Raw genomic sequence first — 7,209 nt, 5'->3', positions numbered from 1 at the left:
GGTGTCGACAACAATTATGACCCGGTGCCATCAATATTTATAAATCGGCTATTTTGGTAATATTAAACCGGCAAGTTTTACATCTTCAAACCGGTTGAATATCAGATAAGTATTTTCAGACCCATATTTCTTAAATCGGTGCCTTGGGAGCTGAGTCAAAGGAGTTATTCTTCACAATATTTCTCGGTGACAAACCAATGTCGGCAAATTGATTATGAAGCTGGTCTGTTGACCCGGATTTCCCAGAAGGAGGAAATAACAAGGACTTAAGGATGATCAGGTACCGGTTTACAAAAATTCTTAACCCGGAGCATAACCTGTCAAATTTGTTCTTGTGTTTATTTTGCAGTATAAGTTTACCATGAATAAATCCAAGCTAAACTTGGGGGCTAATGTCGGGGATATACCCCGTGATGTAAACCGGCCAGAAGTTAACTCGGCCGGACTTGGCGGTTTATCTGAAGACCCCGCTGACACTTGGCGAGTTACTGGCGACCCGCCCTGACCTGGCGGTTTACAAGCAACCCACCTGGTCATTAGGACTCACTGGTGATCCGGCGTGCGGGATCGACGGATGACAAGGCCCAAAGCCCAGAAGGCCGGTTCACGTTTAACGGTGGGCCGGTTTAAGAGGAAAGGCATGAGGAACATTATCTTACAAGGAGCTAAGACGTGGACTTGTATCCAGTTTGTATTAGAGAGAGACTAGTCCTAATCCTAATAGGACTCCACATGTAAACCGCCCCTTTAACATATATAAGGAGGGGCAGGGCTCCCCAAAAGGGACAAGATTCACAAGTTCCACAAGTTGGACAAGTTAGGGTTAGACAATAGCTCTCGAGATAGAGCACACTTGTAACCGTGATCATCATCATCAATATCAATGAAGCAGGATGTAGGCTTTTACCTCCACCGTGAGGGGCCGAACCTGGGTAAAACATCGCGTGTCTCGTCCCGCTCAACCCCTCTCAAGCTACCACATAGATGCGTTGGCCTCGCGACTAAGTCCTGACACTAAGGACATCTGCCGTGACAATTCCACGACAACATCCATTTTCCATATCTCATAATCATAGAAGGCGACAATTGCTAACATGATTCAGACGGACTTCAGCTTTGCTACGGGTGAGAAAGTCTCATCGTAGTCAACCCCTTGAACTTGTCGGTAACCCTTAGCGACAAGCCGAGCTTTATAGATGGTCACATTACCATCCGTGTCTGTCTTCTTCTTAAAGATCCATTTATTTTCTATGGCTCGTCGATCATCGGGCAAGTCAGTCAAAGTCCATACTTCATTTTCATACATGGATCCTATCTCGGATTTCATGGCTTCCAGCCATTTGTCGGAATCTGGGCCCGCCATCACTTCTTCATAGTTCAAAGGTTCACCATTGTCTAACAACATGATTTCCAAGACAGGGTTGCCGTACCACTCTAGTGCGGAATGTGCCCTTGTGGACCTACGAAGTTCAGTAGCAACTTGATCTAAAGTTTCATGATCATCATCATTAACTTCCTCTCTAGTCGGTGCAGGCACCTCAGGAACAATTTCCTGGGCTGCGCCACTCCCCGGTTCAAGAGGTAATACTTCATCAAGTTCTACTCACCTCCCACTTATTTCTTTCGAGAGAAACTCTTTCTCTAGAAAGGATCCATTCTTGGCAACAAAGATCTTGCCTTCGGATCTGAGGTAGAAGGTATACCCAATAGTTTCTTTAGGGTATCCTATGAAGACACATTTTTCTGATTTGGGTTCGAGCTTTTAAGGTTGAAGTTTCTTGACATAAGCATCGCATCCCCAAACTTTTAGAAACGACAACTTAGGTTTCTTCCCAAATCATAATTCATACGGTGTCGTCTCAACGGATTTCGACGGAGCCTATTTAAAGTGAATGCGGCAGTCTCTAAAGCATAGCCCCAAAATGACAGTGGTAAATCGGTAAGAGACATCATGGATCCCACCATATCCAATAGAGTGCGATTACGACGTTCGGACACACCATTACGCTGAGGTGTTCCAGGCGGTGTGAGTTGTGAAACTATACCACATTTCCTTAAGTGTGTGCCAAATTCGTGACTCAAGTATTCTCCCCCACGATCTGATCGCAAGAACTTGATTTTTCTGTCACGTTTATTTTCAACCTCACTCTGAAATTCCTTGAACTTTTCAAAGGTCTCAGACTTGTGTTTCATTAAGTAGACATACCCATATCTACTCAAGTGATCAGTGAGGGTGAGAACATAACGATAGCCACCGCGAGCCTCAACGCTCATTGGACCACACACATCAGTATGTATGATTTCCAATAAGTTGGTTGCTCGCTCCATTGTTCCTGAGAACGGAGTCTTTGTCATTTTACCCATGAGGCATGGTTCGCACGTGTCAAATGATTCGTAATCAAGAGACTCCAAAAGTCCATCTACATGGAGCTTCTTCATGCGTTTGACACCTATGTGACCAAGGCGGCAGTGCCACAAGTATGTGGGACTATCATTATCAACCTTACATCTTTTGGTATTCACATTATGAATATGTGTAACATTACGCTCGAGATTCATTAAGAATAAACCATTCATCAGCGGAGCATGACCATAAAACATATCACTCATATAAATAGAACAACAATTATTCTCGGATTTAAATGAGTAGCCATCTCGAATTAAACAAGATCCTGATACAATGTTCATGCTCAAAGTTGGCACTAAATAACAATTATTGAGGTTTAAAACTAATCTTGTAGGTAAATGTAGAGGCAACGTGCCGACGGCGATCACATCGACCTTGGAACCATTCCCGACGCGCATCGTCACCTCGTCCTTCGCCAGTCTCCGCTTATTCCGCAGCTCCTGCTTTGAGTTACAAATGTGAGCAACCGCGCCGGTATCAAATACCCAGGAGCTACTACGAGTACTGGTAAGGTACACATCAATTACGTGTATATCACATATACCTTTAGTGTTGCCAGCCTTCTTGTCTGTTAAGTATTTGGGGCAGTTCCGCTTCCAGTGACCACTTCCCTTGCAATAAAAACACTCAGTCTCAGGCTTGGGTCCATTCTTTGACTTCTTCCCGGTAGCTTGCTTACCGGGCGCGGCAACTCCCTTGTCGTCCTTCTTGAAGTTCTTTTTACCCTTGCCTTTCTTGAACTTAGTGGTTTTATTCACCATCAACACTTGATGTTCCTTTTGATTTCCACCTCTGCTGATTTTAGCATTGAATATACCTTAGGAATGGTCTTTTCCATCCCCTGCATATTGAAGTTCATCACAAAGCTCTTGTAGCTTGGTGGAAGCGACTGAAGGATTCTATCAATGACCGCGTCATCCGGGAGATTAACTCCCAGCTGAGTCAAGCGGTTATGCAACCCAGACATTTTGAGTATGTGCTCACTGACAGAACTATTTTCCTCCATCTTACAACTGAAGAACTTGTTGGAGACTTCATATCTCTCGACCCGGGCATGAGCTTGGAAAACCATTTTCAGCTCTTCGAACATCTCATATGCTCCGTGTCGCTCAAAACGCTTTTGGAGCCCCGGTTCTAAGCTATAAAGCATGCCGCACTGAACGAGGGAGTAATCATCAGCACGTGTCTGCCAAGCGTTCATAACGTCTTGGTTCTGTGGGATGGGTGCGTCACCTAGCGGTGCTTTTAGGACATAATCTTTCTTGGCAGCTATGAGGATGATACTTAGGTTCCGGACCCAGTCCGTATAGTTGCTGCCATCATCTTTCAGCTTGGTTTTCTCTAGGAACGCGTTGAAGTTGAGGGCAACATTAGCGTGGGCCATTTGATCTACAAGACATAGTGTAAAGATTTTAGACTAAGTTCATGATAATTAAGTTCATCTAATCAAATTATTCAATGAACTCCCACTCAGATAGACATCCCTCTAGTCATCTAAGTGAAACATGATCCGAGTCAACTAGGCCGTGTCCGATCATCACATGAGACGGACTAGTCAACATCGGTGAACATCTTCATGTTGATCGTATCTTCTATACGACTCATGCTCGACCTTTCGGTCTTCCGTGTTCCGAGGCCATGTCTATACATGCTAGGCTCGTCAAGTCAACCTAAGTGTATTGCGTGTGTAAATCTGGCTTACACCCGTTGTATTCGAATGTTAGAATCTATCACACCCGATCATCACGTGGTGCTTCGAAACAACGAACCTTCGCAATGGTGCACAGTTAGGGGGAACACTTTCTTGAAATTATTACGAGGGATCATCTTATTTAAGCTACCGTCGTTCTAAGCAAATAAGATGCAAAACATGATAAACATCACATGCAATCAAATAGTGACATGATATGGCCAATATCATTTGCTCCTTTTGATCTCCATCTTCGGGGCTTGATGATCATCATTGTCACCGGCATGACACCATGATCTCCATCATCGTGATCTCCATCATCGTGTCTTCTTGAAGTCGTCTCGTCATCTATTACTTCTACTACTATGGCTAACGCTTTAGCAATAAAGTAAAGTAATTACATGACGTTTATGTTGACACGCAGGTCATAAATAAATTAAGACAACTCCTATGGCTCCTGCCGGTTGTCATACTCATCGACATGCAAGTCATGATTCCTATTACAAGAACATGATCAATCTCATACATCACATCTATCATTCATCACATCCTTTTGGCCATATACATCACACGGCACATGCTGCAAAAACAAGTTAGACGTCCTCTAATTGTTGTTACAAGTTTTTATGAGGCTGCTATAGGTTTCTAGCAAGAACGTTTCTTACCTACGCCAAAACCACAACGTGATATGCCAATTTCTATTTACCCTTCATAAGGATCCTTTTCATCGAATCCGATCCGACTAAAGTGGGAGAGACAGACACCCGCTAGCCACCTTATGCAACTAGTGCATGTCAATCGGTGGAACCAGTCTCATGTAAGCGTACGTGTAAGGTCGGTCCGGGCCACTTCATCCCACGATGCCACCGAATCAAGATAAGACTAGTAACGGCAAGCAAATTGACAATATCCACGCCCACAACTGCTTTGTGTTCTACTCGTGCATAGAAACTACGCATAGACCTAGCTCATGATGCCACTGTTGGGGAACGTAGCAGAATTTTAAAATTTTCTACGCATCACCAAGACCAATCTATGGAGTCATCTAGCAACGAGGGAGAGGGGAGTGCATCTACATACCCTTGTAGATCGCACGCGGAAGCGTTCAAGAGAACGGGGTTGATGGAGTCGTACTCGTCGTGATCCAAATCACCGATGACCTAGTGCCGAACGGACGGCACCTCCGCGTTCAACACACGTACGGTTGGGAAGACGTCTCCTCCAACTTGATCCAGCAAGGGGTAAGGAGAGGTTGATGAAGATCCAGCAGCACGACGGCGTGGTGGTGGAAGCAACAGTGATCTCGGCAGGGCTTCGCCAAGCTCAGGGAGAGGGAGGAGTGTCACAGGAGGGAGAGGGAGGCGCTAGGGGCTATGGTGCGGCTGCCCTCCCTCCCCCACTATATATAGGACCCCTAGGGGGGGCCTAGGAGATGCAATCTCCAAGGGGGGCGGCGGCCAAGGGGGGTGGAGTGCCCCCCAAGCCAAGTGGGGCGCGCCCACCCCTAGGGTTTCCAACCCTAGGCGTAGGGGAGGCCCATGGGGGGCGCACCAGCCCACTAGGGGCTGGTTCCCCTCCCACTTCAGCCCATGGGGCCCTCCGGGATAGGTGGCCCCACCCGGTGGACCCCCGGGACCCTTCCGGTGGTCCCGGTACAATACTGATTACCCCCGAAACTTTCCCGATGGCCGAAACTTGACTTCCTATATATAAATCTTCACCTTCGGACCATTACGGAACTCCTCGTGACATCCAGGATCTCATCCGGGACTCCGAAAAACTTTCGGGTTACCGTATACTAATATCTCAACAACCCTAGCGTCACCGAACCTTAAGTGTGTAGACCCTACGGGTTCGGGAGACACGCATACATGACCGAGACGACTCTCCGGTCGATAACCAACAGCGGGATCTGGATACCCATGTTGGCTCCCACATGCTCCTCGATGATCTCATCGGATGAACCACGATGTCGAGGATTCGATCAATCCCGTATACAATTCCCTTTGTCAATCGGTACGTTACTTGCCCGAGACCCGATCGTCGGTATCCCAATACCTCGTTCAATCTCGTTACCGGCAAGTCACTTTACTCGTACTGTAATGCATGATCCTGTGAACAACCACTTGGTCACATTGAGCTCATTATGATGATGCATTACTGAGTGGGCCCAGAGATACCTCTCCGTCATACGGAGTGACAAATCCCAGTCTCGATTCGTGCCGACCCAACAGACACTTTCGGAGATACCCTTAGTGTACCTTTATAGTCACCCAATTACGTTGTGACGTTTGGCACACCCAAAGCACTCCTATGGTATCCGGGAGTTGCACAATCTCATGGTCTAAGGAAATGATACTTGACATTCGGAAAAGCTATAGCAAACGAACTACACGATCTTTGAGCTATGCTTAGGATTGGGTCTTGTCCATCACATCATTCTCCTAATGATGTGATCCCGTTATCAATGACATCCAATGTCCATAGTCAGGAAACCATGACTATCTTTTGATCAACGAGCTAGTCAACTAGAGGCTCACTAGGGACGTGTTGTGGTCTATGTATTCACACATGTATTACGATTTCCGGATAACACAATTATACCATGAATAATAGACAATTATCATGAACAAAAAAATATAATAATAATCATTTTATTATTGCCTCCAGGGCATATTTCCAACACATACATGTCCATTATGCTTCAATATTTTCATGGCAAGTTCTTCCTTTTATTGGTCATGGCAATTGAAATTTTCATGGTCCATGTCCATTTTTTATTTTAATGCCATGGAAAATTTCACTTTCATCTATTTTTCATGGTATTTTTTGTCCACCTGTTTGACACTACGTACAATGCAAATTGCCATGACTTCTCTCTTTTCGTGCCATTGCATAAACAAAGATCTTTTTGTCCATGGCAAAATTTACTTTTGTTAAACACGAATGGCAATTTTCGGTTTGCATCATTGAGGTTTTTTTGTTCTCAATTTTCCCCCTTTTAATGGCAATTTTTTTATATTATGGCAAAATCTGGGCTTTCTTCACAGCTCAAAATATGCTTTTTAGTCACAGTAGAAACTGGGCGATACCGGGCTTTTCTTTTCTTTTT

This window comes from Triticum dicoccoides, chromosome 2A (assembly GCF_002162155.2).
Source record: "Triticum dicoccoides isolate Atlit2015 ecotype Zavitan chromosome 2A, WEW_v2.0, whole genome shotgun sequence".
NCBI lineage: Eukaryota > Viridiplantae > Streptophyta > Magnoliopsida > Poales > Poaceae > Triticum > Triticum dicoccoides.
Note: the sequence above shows the minus strand (reverse complement) of the source record.